Source organism: Neolamprologus brichardi, chromosome 10, assembly GCF_056152115.1.
Source record: "Neolamprologus brichardi isolate AB-2024 chromosome 10, ASM5615211v1, whole genome shotgun sequence".
Classification (NCBI taxonomy): Eukaryota; Metazoa; Chordata; class Actinopteri; order Cichliformes; family Cichlidae; genus Neolamprologus; species Neolamprologus brichardi.
The window spans coordinates 3,460,290-3,475,014 of NC_142113.1; the positions used below are offsets into that span (position 1 = coordinate 3,460,290).

General features: G+C 40.4%; 1 long non-coding RNA gene across 1 annotated transcript in view; it reads left to right on the forward strand.

Annotated features, from left to right (window-relative positions):
- Positions 1-3,333: 3,333 nt before the first annotated feature.
- Positions 3,334-14,725, forward strand: part of LOC118455597 (uncharacterized) — a 45,739-nt gene continuing 34,347 nt past the window's right edge. Inside the window, exon 1 of the long non-coding RNA XR_004844195.2 lies at positions 3,334-3,856. This is a non-coding gene — a long non-coding RNA (uncharacterized LOC118455597). The remainder of the gene's footprint in view (positions 3,857-14,725) is intronic.

Sequence of the window (14,725 nt, forward strand, 5' to 3'; positions counted from 1 at the left end):
TTAGCTTGGTCATCATATAGTGCCAAATCACAACAACATCACCCTCAAGGTGCTTCATATTGTAGGGTAAAGATCCAGAAATAATTATCATGAATAAAGTGGTCAATATTTATTATGATGATTAAAAATAAATTTAAAATTTACAAAGTTTCACAAGAAAATATTCTTGGTTTACTAAACCTGTATTAGGTCCTTAATAGTTAGCTCACTTGTCAGCCATATTGGAAGGCTTCCAGCCAGTGTGTATTTGGGATATTGCCTAAATGTACTTTGATTTCAGTGGTAACCAAGACATTCAAACTGCATGCACATAGAGACAGTTTATGAAAACGTTTTTTTCTCCAAATAAGAAAAATTTAGAATTTAAAAATGTTTTTTTTTAGGGGCTGCGTCTCCCTCTCACAAAGTCTCAGTTGTGAACCATTTACTAATAAGCAGCTTTCTTTGCTTTAACAGAAATCTTTTAAAATCCTTCTTCTGCTTTCGTTGTTGCCCCGAGAAAATGGACTCAAATATACTGTTTATTTTCACAATCTCTAAATATTTATCATCACACAGGCTAACAGGATTTTTTCTGCCTCTTTGTGAAGCGACTGCACATTAGCACAACTGGCCTGCACTTAGTGAAGGCAGTGAGTGTTTTACAGGGTGACAGGGTGACATGTGTCTTCCTGTTCTACCTGCGGATTTAATAGACAAAAATATATTCTGTGTAAATTGATGGACGCTGTTGTAATTATAATCCTGGTGATTTTTCTGTTAGCAGTAAAGCTAAACTCTTTTTAGGGTTATATATGTCTATCTATCTATCTATCTATCTATCTATCTATCTATCTATCTATCTATCTATCTATCTACCTATCTATCTCTATATCTATCTACCTATCTATGTATCTATCTCTATATCTCTATATCTATCTCTATATCTATCTATCTATCTATCTATCTATCTATCTATCTATCTCTATATCTATCTACCTATCTATGTATCTATCTCTATATCTCTATATCTATCTATCTATCTATCTATCTATCTATCTATCTATCTATCTATCTATCTATCTATCTATCTATCTATCTATCTATCTCTATATCTCTATATCTATCTATCTATCTATCTATCTCTATATCTATCTATCTATCTCTATATCTATCTATCTATCTATCTATCTATCTATCTATCTATCTATCTATCTATCTATCTATCTATCTATCTATGTATCTATCTCTATATCTCTATATCTATCTATCTATCTCTATATCTATCTATCTATCTATCTATCTCTATATCTATCTACCTACCTATCTATCTATCTATCTATCTATCTATCTCTATATCTATCTATCTATCTATCTATCTATCTATCTATCTATCTATCTATCTATCTATCTCTATATCTATCTACCTACCTATCTATCTATCTATCTATCTATCTCTATATCTATCTATCTATCTATCTCTATATCTATCTATCTATCTATCTATCTATCTATCTATCTATCTATCTATCTACCTCTATATCTATCTATCTATCTATCTATCTATCTATCTATCTATCTCTATATCTCTCTATCTATCTGTATATATATATATATATATATATATATATATATATATATTGCACCAAATCATTTTGCATCTGAAAACACAATCATGGTTATACAAGCTTCTTCAGAAATGCAAATATATGGTTCCTGGGTTTTATGTAAGCATTCAAGTGTCCAATTGAGCAAGCCGTCTCCTTTTATGTGGGGTCCTGTAACCTCATTAAACCTTACTTTGTGATATGAGCACAGATGGGTCTTATAAGTGGATGCATAAAGTAAAGTATGCCTTTCATCACCCAGTCAGTGCTATTCTGCTGATGGAGACTGATGCACAAATATGAAATGTCGACTGGTAAGTGATACGATCCTTTTTTTTTTTTTTTAGTGTTTTGCTGTTCCGTCACTGATGTGTTTGAGTGTATGTGAGAGGCTTTTCACAACTTTTCCTTGTTAACTATCCATTATAACAGCTGTATTGCAAACAGCTCATGGAGACTTTTAGTACTTTTTATTGATAAAAGGTGTCCATATGGAGATGGAAGTCTTCAAAACAAAAGTAAATCTATAATATTTGCATTAATGATTTAAACAAACAATGGTAAACTGTCTGTATGCCCCGATGCAGTGTTTTTTGTTCATAAGCTATGGGAACTGTGTTCGTTTGAGGGATTGGCAAATAGACTGGGAGGGGGCAGGATGGACCCGTATTAATAGGAACACTTGAATGAATTAGAAGAATAGGTTTTAAACATGCAGGACAGCCACAATACTGGGCACCGACTGGAGGACTGTACCAGCTTGTCTCATTCAAATGATGCAAACCTGCCTGATTGGCGGGATTTAAACGCTTGTTTCAGCACACTGTCCAAGCAAAACCACGTCCACTCCAGAGTGTGTGTGTGTCTGTTTAACTGCCAGTAATCTGAAAGTAAAAAAACTAAAACTAACTTCAGCTCCGGCCGTGTCTCATGTCATCTTTGAATTGCTAAAAAAAGAAAAAGGGATCCCATTAATGTTTTTTTTTCCATTTTACATGCGTGTTAAACAGCAAATGATGAAATTATGACATACGTGTGTAAATAAATTCCCAAATTGACACTCCTTTGTAAACCTGTGTGATTGAATGTGCTTCACTCCAACACTGTGGGCTGTCCAGCAACAGCAGCTTCTTCAGATTAATTCAGCAGAGCACCACGAGTGGATGTTTTCATTTGAGTTATTTGGTCATTTGGAACGGTCCAGAACAATTTAATACAATTATATAAATATTATATAATCTTGTTGAGTGAAGGCAGCCATTGTTGCCGTGTAGCAGCAGTAAGTGTTACCCTGATTGCGGCAGTGGTGTAAGTGTCCACCAGTATTATCTCTGTCAAGTGGCTGTCCAGGTATGGTTATATGATCTGGTGAGGTAAAGCTGCCCCACAGATTTAGGTACACAGACACAACTAAAAGCTCCACACCCCTATATATATATATATATATATATATATACGCCCTGCGTCTGACCTGCGGGTCAAGGTGCAGTGACTCTGAGGTTGTCTAACTGGGCCTCTTGAAACTCGCTTTGCATTCCTGCACCAGTGGAGGGGGGTTGCCACAGACAGGGTTATTACTGGACTGAGAGACTGAAAGAAAGACTGATAGAGAGGGAGAGAAAAGCGACGGAGGGAGGGAGGGAGGGAGAGAGGGAGGGAGGGAGAAGGGGGGGTTGAAGGAAGCTGGAAGGTATTATGCACTATTTCCTTGCCTTCCTAGAAGCTCTCGCTTGTTCCCTCCCACTCGGCCGGCATTCTGTGGCAAAGTAAAAGAAAACGCTGAAAACTTGAACCTGCTTATACTCGAGCTTCCTCGGCCTTCAGACGAGCTCACTTGTTTTCTTTGCCTACCCTTCCCAGCGTATGTTTTTCGCACTCTTTCTTGCTCCTCGCCTTCTCTCTGTTCGTCCCTCTCTCTCTCTCTCTCTCTCTGGGCTGTGTAAGAGGATCACTTTGTTTCCGTTGCCTTTTTCCGCGGTGCTGCAGACACACATGGAGCAGAAGACTGGATTTGAGGAGATACTGACGAAGTGCACAGCTGCAATGGTCCCCTCCATCTCCACACCAGGACTAAGCCCCCCCACCGACCCACCCCAGTGTGTGTGTGTGTGTGTGTGTTTGACTCTCTCCCTCTCTCTGTCGCACTCTCTGCTATCCGGCTCTCCGTGGGGTGGGGGTTGCAATATAGTAACTCAGAAAAATGGAAGTGGATTGGAGATAGACAAGATAGGAAGCTTTCGTTCTCGGGCTCGGACGTCAGGATCTGTGTGGTAAGTGCTTTCCTCTTTGCACTTTTTACAAGTTCTGTTCCTGAGAAGAATCCATCTGCCTGAAATCTCAGGAGCTCTCGTGACGGCTCTATTGATTCATTGTTGCCTGCTTTAACTTCTTTAGTCGGACTTTAAACTCCGTTCCCAAGTATTAACAAAATAAGCCCGATTTTCCTTATACTTCTTGTCAGTCTTAAATTAATTTGGTGACAGGAGTTTGAATTTGTGTCCAAATGATTTTTAATGATTTTTAAAACATTTTTTTATTTTATTTGGTGGGAGGGGGGGGGGGGGGGCGAGGTGGAGTGATGGGGTGGGGGCAGTTGACTGGGGGAAGGGATTTTGAAGAGGTCAAAGAGAACGGCTCGGACAGAACAATGGTTGTGAAAACTTTACTAGTCATTTAGTTACGCCTCTGTGAAACATGTGTCCGTTTGTAGCCAGCGACCTGTGCTCGACTCCGAGGAGGCTCGCTGTGGAGGCCGTTTATTTTAGCTAATTCGATTTATCAGCTGCTCAGTAGCTTCACTTTTTTATGAGTTTGGAATTTTTTAATTTGTTTTTTAAATGAGGTGGAGTGCAGTTATGAGTATTTGAGACAACGTCAGCCTCACACACCGACAAAACTGTTCATGTCTCGTGTGTTTTAAACCGGGAACGAAGTGATGAACAAGAGAAAAGAAATGAGACAATGAGCAAATGTTTCGATACAAAATCACAGAGAGAGAGAAAGAGAAGTTTCCAAGTTTGCAGTGGATACGGTGGGCTAAGCTTCGATCCACATTTCATCGGCCTTTGATGAAGTGCTTGAGGAATTCAGATTTTTTGTTGTAGTGCTGTTGAAGGAATAAATAATGCAGATTACAGTGAAAGTAATACTTTACTGAATAACTCCATTGTTTGAAATGTTAGGGGGACCTCACGTTTCACATATGTGAGAAGCACTGGACCAACATTTATAATAATTAACATTATTTATATATTTGAGATATATTATTGCTCAATAATTAGTTGATAATAATATATTATAGGAATTAAGATTTAGTTTGAATTAAAAAAAATCCTCTGAATTGTAATTTAGAAAGATTATTGTTACCTATTTATTTTAAAAGTAATGTTGTAGCTCATTTAAACTCACATATGTTGGTGCAGTTACATGAAATATATCACTGGCATCATTTAAAATTCACATTTTATTTTACTTAAATTTTTTTTTGATGTGCAAATATTCTTTAAGGGTCTGACAAACTGTGTAAAGTGTCAGTTTAATAAAGTAAGCCTTTTCACTCATTTGCACAGAGAAAGCTGTGGTTTGTGAGAGTCTTGTGAAATTAGCTGATTTAAGCAAGAAACTCATTTTTAGGAAGCTCCTGACCTTTAGAGCCGTGATTTATGTGTCTCACCTTGATGGTTCACTGGCAGTTTGGGGTTTTTGACCTCACTCTTTGAGGAAATCAGAACCCGTTTCTCTGACCGCCTCACTCTGTGCCTCCCTCGTTCCCTTTGTTCATTAGACATCTCAGTAACGTGGGAATTAAGTGTCTCGACTGGCTGTAATGGGCTTATTTCTCCTGTGAAAGGTAGTTTTTAGAGCCACGTTTTAAAAGGCTCAGATGTGCCTCTTTTTAATTTATTTATGGCGTTCTCTGAACACAGTTGAATTTATAGTATGCAGGATGAAGCCTAGCTGCTACCGTAGCTCCTTTATGCATGCACACGAGCTGTGCTGCAGGGTCTGGTTCTTTATTTTGATTATGTGGGTCACAGTGTTGTGAAGGAGCACAGAACTGCACACCTTCTTGGAAAAAACGTCTGTCAGAAAGTTGGATTTCCAGCTTCAGCAGCGTAAAATGAGAGTAAATAGAAACTTGAAGTGACTGCTCAGCCCTGAGGATGATTCTGTGGATCGGTTTCTTCTTGGTGAATGGCTCTTTACACACTTGCAGCTTTTGCTTTTCTCTCCCAGTGTTAGCTTGAACAAATATTAAAATAATGTAAAAATTCCAGCCGAGCAAAGAAATATTTTTTGACACTTTTTAGGAGGTAATGACAGAATTTTTGGATTAAAATGACTTTTTTTCTTTTTTACAAATTATAAAATGCACTTATTAAATAATAAAGTAAAAATCTGATTTGTGAGAAATGACAAAAAACTTTACTTGAGTTTCTCAGCTCCCAGAATTCAATGCTAGTGAAGAAGACTGCAGTTGTCTTCTATGACTGTTAATCAGTTGGTACGGTGCAGTTCATCGTCTAATCGGAAACCTTGGATTACTCCTCTCTGGGATGCATTTGTGTATGTCTGCTGGCAATCTCCGCTGCTGTTTTTTAAGCCAAGTAACGACATGTCGTCAGATAACCTCCCTGACCTCCCCAGGCCAATTTTAGCCTCTCCTGCAAGCCTGTTCTAGTTATAAATTAGCCTGGTCTCTTTTGCGCAGGCAGTGAAAAGGAAAAGCTCAGTTTGGAGCAGTGATTTATTAGCTGTTAGGCTTCCACTGTCATGTGACTGACAGAGGTGTCATTCAGGATGGAAACAGAAACCCAGAACGCAGGCGGGATCCGACTGGTTCAGGAAATAGGAGGTGGTTTCCTTTTCTGCCACTCAACCAGGAGAGAAGTCGCATGATTTACATTTGAGTATTCCTGCCAAGCAGTGTTTGAGTCATTCTCGGAGCCTGTTAGTGCCACACTGTACTATTTACTATGATTTTCAAGGGTTTTAAGGTAATTGTCTGCGACGTTCCCAAGTTGTTTGTTGATGAGAGACAAACAGGAAATAAAAATGAAATACTAAAATCTTTCTAAAACTTAAGTCTTTCCGCCTTGAATTGTCAGAGGGCATTTATCTAAATGAACTTTCATTAAGAACTGCATTCGTTGAATCCTTAGATCAAACACTTACTTATTAGGGTTTAAAAGCTTTAAAAAAGCCCTTCCACCCACGTCTTCCACCCTGTTTACTGTTGTGCATTTTCCCACTGACTTCATTTCAGCTAAGCCACGTCTCCCTTATGTTTCAGATAAATATGTTTGTACCTCATCATAATGCAACCTGTGCGAACCTGTGTGCTGGTGTTTTGTTGCTCACTGCTGCTCACCTGGCTCCTTCTCTTTCCAAACACACCACTTTGCATGTGCTTCACTCTGACTCGTGTGGCAGCTGCATGCATACTGTGCTATACGCTCTATACGTGGTCAGGCTCATCTAAAAATCGATTACTTATCCTTTTCTGTAAATCGAGTTTTGCTTACTCCGATTACGGCCTTAATGCAAGCAAGATAATTTTGTTAAGATGTTTGTATGACAGTCCCAATAATGTGAGTATTGTCTTACTCGGGTTATGATCAAATTACTAGAGTGCATGTAAAACCAGTGAGTGGAAGCCCTGTTTGTCTCCGTTCTGTTTACCAAGCAGGCTGCTCCAGGTTTTACCTCTGACACATGCATTGTTGTAACGAAGCCTGGATATCGCCAGGCTGAATTCAGGGAGGCTCGTGCTGCTGCAAGTGTGGACAGTAAGAAGTTTTGAGTCGTCGTTGCTTTGTTTGTTTGTTTTTGAGAATGGCTAACTAGGAGACAGTTTCTAGTTGAATTTTGCTGACTAATGTAGGCACACAGTGTGGCGTACAGTTAATTCATGCTGTTCCAGGAAGAAATATGATCAAAATAACTCCAACAATGCAGCTGTTCATAGAGCAGGAGTTTGTATCCCCGAAGGCCGAAAAGAGAGGAGCTTTACAGTTGCTTCCTAGGCCTGAGCAATGTGACGATCATGTATTGTGAACAATCTTAACTTGGCATATCGACTTTAAAGTCATAAAGTTTAAATGACATTCCCTTCTCTGTGTGATGTAGATGATTGGTTATGACTCCTTGGATCATTAATTAGAGTTTATTTTAAATCAGAGACAGTATGGCGGATGAAGAATAGCAGCGCGCAACAAAGGAGTCCCAAAAACAGCACTTCTGATCAGAACCTTCAAAATAAAAGCATCCTACAAATTGAATGCAGACCTTAGTGACACTGGCCTTGATTCGACTGCAAAAATAGGCCCAATCCAGCGTTTCTGTTATGATGCTGATATCTGGGCTTAGGGAATTTCCTGATGCAAGCATTTAATAGTAGTTTTCTTCATTTTGAGACTCTGAATTATTCTAAATGATTGCTTTTATAACTTTATTATCTGATATGTCACAATTTATATCCAAGAATAAAAACTTACTGAATTTGTATTTGCTAGTAAATAAAAACAGGAATAATTAAAAGTAATTACAACATAAAAATCATTGAATTTATCACATTTCAGCTCAAAGTGAGAGTCTCTTGTAGTTATACTATTTTCCTTTTTTATGTCTCTCTCTCTCTCACACACACACACACACACACTGGGCGTGGAGCTGACATCCATCCATTCATTTATTTTCTTAACCACTTATCCAGTTCAGGGGCACAGGAGGGTTGGGGCCTATTCCAGCTGTCATTGGCTGAGTGGCGGGGTACACCCTTGACAGGTTGCCATCCATGCCATGGTGAAGCGAACTAATATTAACTGAGTTGACGACAACACTTTCTGTTATTTTAAGTGGAATAAAATCTTCCCTGCAAGTGTTAAAATGAACCAAAGACCTTCTAGCTTCTGTTCGTAATGGCTGTCTCTCCCTGAAAGTTAATGAGAGAGAGAGAAGCCTGCTCAGTTGTGTCAACTGTCTTGACCAAAGTTTGCAGTTAAATAAAAAACGTTTTCAAACATAGAAAAAAAGGAGCATGAAATGGCTCCAAACTACTGCAGCGCTTCAAAGAGATTTTACTAGAGCTGGGCCATATCATACCGTTCACGGTAATACCGGTATAATGTTGGGCAACGATAAGAAAATGAAATATGGCGATAGAATTTGGGTAAAACGTGCATGTGCACTGCCTTTGTTTTCATACGCACATGGCGGAAAAAGCATGGCGGCGACGGAGAAAGAGGAGGGCGAAAGCAGATCGTTGAATGAAACGGATGAACCTGAACTGGTTTGTAAAAATGCTGCAGCTTCAGTGGTGGAACTGGTTTAGCTTTTGTCCGTCAGATACACAACAAAGCACTATTTTTGGTAGAGCATGCTAGCGGGCCGTCGTTATTACCGTGTTGTTTGGAAAATACGGCACACTTAAAATCAATCCTTTGATTTTTCTGAAAGTCGTCAGAGCCCCTTATAATCCCGTGTGCCTTATGTATGAACTCTGGTTGTGTTTACTGACCTCGAAACGATTTTATGTGCACGGCGCTCAAAAATCAAAAATGTTTCAGTACGACTTTGCTAAGCTACGAAGCCGCACCGCTTGATGGATTGTCGGAGCATTACGGCTATCGTAGGCGGAGCCTCGCGGAGTGATACGTACTGCGCTTCAACATAATGTTACCGTATTGTGTGTGTATAACCTCTTTTTAAGTTTTGTGGATATTATACATGGTTATGCTGAGGATATGTCGGCCAGTTTCCACTGGAAATGCCTTTTGGTTAAACTGTCAGTGAGGAATTTGTATTTGCACTGTTACATTTTACATAACTTTAATGCACATAAAACAGCTGCTTGTTTAAGTGAAAATACATTGATGGTTTGTGTTTTTTTTGCACTAATAAAGTTGTGGAGTTGTAAAGTATTTTGTCTAGTGTCAATTATATCGTCAGTTATATCGTTATCGCAAATTTTCAAATGTATATCGTGATAAATATTTTTGGTCATATCGCCTGCTCTAGATTTTACCATTCTACTTTAGCTTTCCATCTAACTGTTACTCACGTAACAAGCAAAGAACAGGTTAGGATGCCTTTATTGATACATGATCCAGTTTTTTGGGTCGGGGATCCAAATATTCCATCTGTGAATCCCAGCAGAGAGGACCATGTGGTCTACTGGCCAGACTGTAAAGATGGCGAAACACTACCAGCAAATCGTCTCAGTGTTTACAGATATGATTGGTGCAATCGTGGCTTCCACAGAAAGACATCTGGTGGCTCGTGCCTCATCCCAATAACACTGTCCAAAAAACACGATCATCCATATGAGCACAATTGCAAACTGGGGTGGGACCAGCGTTAAAGCCAAACTTTTAAAATGACTGGCAAACTCTGTCTTTCATGCACCAGCAGAAGCTTTTGAGCCTTTTGAACTGTTAGTACACCCGTACAATGATAAATGAAGGGATTCTATTGCATTCTGTTCTATTCTATTAGCGCCATCGTTTCTGTCCAAGGTGGGAATCTGCTTCTCTGATTGGCTAATGTTACAAACATCACATTATGTTTCTTAAACAGATCACCTGCTGGATGTAGTAAAACTCTCCCGTCCTTTAGCATGTGCCCAAACTCTGAGATGCAGGTTTACTTATTTAAGCATGCCTGTTTGTTTTACAGAGTTGACACTCCCTCTCCTTTAGTACACAATGCACACGAGGATGATGCACCATTAAACTGTTAGTTCACATGTTAGGACGTATTCTTAGGACAGAGATTTCAATATTTTTAATATTTGAGGAAAGTCATAGGGGTTGTTTACTCTTTACTTATATGGTAAAAGAAAGTCATGACTTTATGGGCGATTAGCATGACTTACTTTGACAAATAGCACGAAGTGCAGGAGGATGCTAAGTGTCATTCAACACTACAATAATGATGACAGATGATATGCGTCATAAGTCCCTCATTATTGAATTATTAATGACCTGAGCCAAGTCTTGAGCATTGCCAATGGAAAATAACACAGATGTTTAGTGTTTGGGATTGTTCGCTGTGATAAATTAATACCCATGGCTACAGTTTTCAGTTCAACCCATTATTACCACATGAAGAAGAAAAGTAGAACAACATGTCGGACTTTGAATTTAAAGTGATGTGAAAAAAATATTATCTAAAAAGCAAAGCAAGAGTAGATACACACACACACGAGCACACACGCAGCATTGGATTCTGGCACAAATGGCCCCCAATGGGTTGTTTATAAAGGGGGTGATGTCATGTCTGTGATGGAGGCTGTGTCTCTTTACCGGTGATCCATTTCTTACCCAGCTGTCCTTTGTGCTACTTAGCAGAAAGGAAGAACAAAAGAAAGACGGATATAAAGATGCAAGATTATTTTACAATCCTTTCACCTGCAGCTCACTTTATACCTGCCATTAAAAGGTTTTAGTTATTGATACGATGTTTTTTTCTTCATATTTTCTGTCCTTTGCTGCACAAATGTAAGGAGGGAAATAAAAGAGCACAAGTCAAACATTGTGTTTCTACTGTATACCACAAGGCGGTTGTTGGAGTGACCGTTGATTAAACAGCATCCCAGTGATTACTGCGAGGTGCTCACACCAGACTGCTTCTGCAGTTTTGCTATTTGAACACCTTATTTGGAAAAGTGCTCATCTTTATACTTTCACTAATCCAATTTACATATTTATTATCTTGTTTGGTGTTTCGGCAATTTTATTCTGGACAGTTGCCCATTTCCTGGGTCAAAGGATCATTGGCAATTTGTCTGCTTGTCTTTGAGCCAACAGGAGTTCGTTCTTCTTCGCAGACAAAGGGTCGCGGGACTTCTTTGTGGCATCGAACGTGTGTCTGCGTGTGTTTATGTGCGTGTGCGCATATGTCAGGTCTAGTGTTTCCAGCCCCTCGACTCTGCACTGTTTTAAACAGCTTGGCTTCTTTAACCACCGCGCTCTCTATGGCGGGCACGCATATAAGTGCTGTGGGGGGGTTGTTGGGGGAGGGGAGTCCATATAGAGCTCAGGGGGCTCCCTGGGAAATGGTTTCCATACATTTAGCGTTTCCTCTTTGTGGTGCAGCAGGGTTGTCGCGTCAAAGCTGTGGTACAAGGAGGGGTGGAGGTGTTGGATAATGCAGACACAATGGGCGAAGGCAAACATTAGGAGTGAGACAAAGGACACTCCGCTTAGGTCACAGGGGGGGCAGCTCTTCCCATTATCTAAGGGAAGTGATCTTAACTGAGGGACTTTTTAAACCCATCAGCAAATTAGGGGCAGCGCTGAGCTGCTGGTGTGCGTTCGGGTCATGATCAAAGCCTCGAGAGTGCGTCTGTTTAGAGAGGAAGGCCGTAAAGCAAAGGACAGCAGTCACAACACAGCACAACATGAGGCTGGGTTAGCGCTGAGAGTGCTATCATGACTGTGTTATCATTGTCACAGTCGGGAAGCAGAGGATAACTTCTTTCTCATCTGCACTAAAAACAGCACAAGCACCATATGTCATAAGGTCAGCTGAGTGTTTCTGCACCATACACATGCCAATCTATAATCATGCTGCACCTCTGATAAAAATTGGCATCAGTTACCTTTTTTATATAGAATAACAAAATTGTGTTTCAGTTTCATTGTGTCAAATTATCATCTAGGTTTTTGTAATTGTGTTTTCTTTGGATATAGTACAACATTAGGCTTTACCTTTGTAGTATCACTTTTTATAGTTGTTGTCTAATCTGCTGTTTATTTTTCCAAGTTCAGAGATTTGCTATTTAGCTTGAATTAACTTTATTAAATAATTTATCATTAAAATAACCACCAAATGATTTTTTTAACATCACTAATTTACTTAGACACTCCCATATTTGCTAACCACGTTAGAGCCGAGACGTAGGTCAGCTTTTAGTATTTTTTATGAGCTAAGCAGCTTGTCACGTTCCACTCTAATTTATTGCTTGAAAACAGAGTGTCAATTACGTGGTAATTACACGCTGTTAAAGCTGCTGCTTAACTACTGGACATTATGAACATTTATGTCTTTGTTTCTCACTAAACATTTAATTTACTATTGGGGTGTTCAACCATAAGGAAACAGTGCGATCAAAACAATTAACCTGTCGTTAACACATTTTAAAAGTGAAAAATCGCTGAAGAAAATTGATGGAGGGAAAAGCTAGAAAAGAAAAGCAGAAATCTTTTTGCCAAAAAGCTCAACTAAATGTCTTCATATTCACTTCTTCTCCTTTTTTGTTTTTTGAAACCTTACGCGTGTTTGTGTGGCTGAAGGACCATTATGGGACAGGCTTTTAAGGGAGATCTGGGAAGTGGAAACCTAATACTGCCTGACTGCTGCTCTTGTGTACATGAACCCCACAGCTGCTGGACAGAGAGGGAGAGAAACTGGGGAGAGAAAAATGGAGGAAGAAAGGAGGAGGGGATAGAGGAGAGCACGGTGTGCTCGGTAATTAGTTGTCTGGTTTTGTATTGACCAGTCTGGTGCTTGGGCCTTGGGGACTGTTAAATTTGCAATTGAAACTGAAAGGATTATGCATCCAAAAGACATTAAACAGGAGCAATGAATAGATTGTGGGCCACACGGTGGACTACTTTCTTTTTCTTTTTTTTAATCTTCTTCCATCTTCTTAGACGAGCTCGAGAAGCTGATGTTTTACACGTTACAGGTAAATTTAAAAATGTACTGCAGGGTCGTGACAGTTTTACACTGTGATAATGGCAGCTCGTTTTAAGAGTCAACCATTACAAAAACAAACGCTACACTGGTTCGAGTCATCGTTCGGGGTCAGTTTATTAAAAGCAGACGAAGTCTGGAATCATTGCCACATGTTACCTGCTGCAGAGCGCGATGCGGCGCAAGTCTAATGAAATGTGTTTGAATGGAGACGTGGTGACCACGTGTGGGAATTGATGGCTCTAGCCTGAGCTGCCCAGGGGGGGGGAAGGAAGATTTGTGTCTGTGTTTATTGGTGCTGAGGTTGCTCGTGCTTGCTGCAGTGGGCCCACAGAGTAGGTAACACCTCCCAAGTACTCGCTGAATCTTATGGCCCAGAGAGATTCCCTTTAGATGCACTGCCAGCGTTGATTTGAAGCGATCAGACTGGTGTGCGGCAACAGTTTTGTGACTTTTAGCAGGGGAAAGCAGAGACGGGCACAGGAATCGCTTCAAACTAAAGTGTAACGTAGCCCCTTTCTGACTTCCATTGTGTGTTAGGATCCGCTGTACCTGCCGTTCTCACCCGTGGGAATGGTGCAGCTTGCCAAAAGTGACATCACCTTTGCCGGCACAAGCCAAACTTTGGTGTCGTTTCTCTTAACCTGCCAACACCACCAGAACACACGAGTGTACGGTTGTGTCAGTGTTTGCTGCTGGTTTAATGACGCAGACCATACAGAGGCAGATGATGATGCAACAGTTTGAAACGATGAGGCTTTGCCTTCTTCTCTTCCTATAATTTCGAGCTTTGTCTGAGTGGAAACGCTTATCGTTCAGGTGAACACTGCAGTGAGCACTCGTGCCCTCAGAGCGGGTATAAATGGCACGGCGCTGTAGCAGCAATGTTACTGTTACTGGCAAGTATAATGGACCCATCAAGCAGGCCAGACCTTACAGTGGGGAGGCAGAGGGTGGCTTTTAAAAAGGCAGGCTATAATATGAAGGATCTCTTTGCTTCCATCTGCATGGAGCATTTGAACCTGCTGAACTGCGAGCCTTGAGTGTATCTTGTGGATGATAGAGGGGTGATGTCATGCTCTCTCTCACTGTTTGTGTAGCTGGCAGAGCCCGGCGTGCTGCTGGAGAGAGTCGCACACTATGACTTAGAGCAGAACAGCCCTGTGGGACGCTGCCAGAAAGTTCCTGCCTGCTCCAAAAACTCTGCTTTCTGCTTTTTCCTCCGATTCTGCTTTGACACGATGATTCCAAATCTTGTACCAACATTTTGTGTTTTTAATCTGTTCGAGTGTCCTGTGACGCTTTGCAGCCCAGAGCGGAGGAGGCACTCTTTGTAGATAAAACACACAATCTGGTCGAGATCCCGCTTTGTGATTATCACAACGTAAATACGGGAGAGCCTGAGCACAGGTGGCTGATGGTAACCAGACCGGACTGAT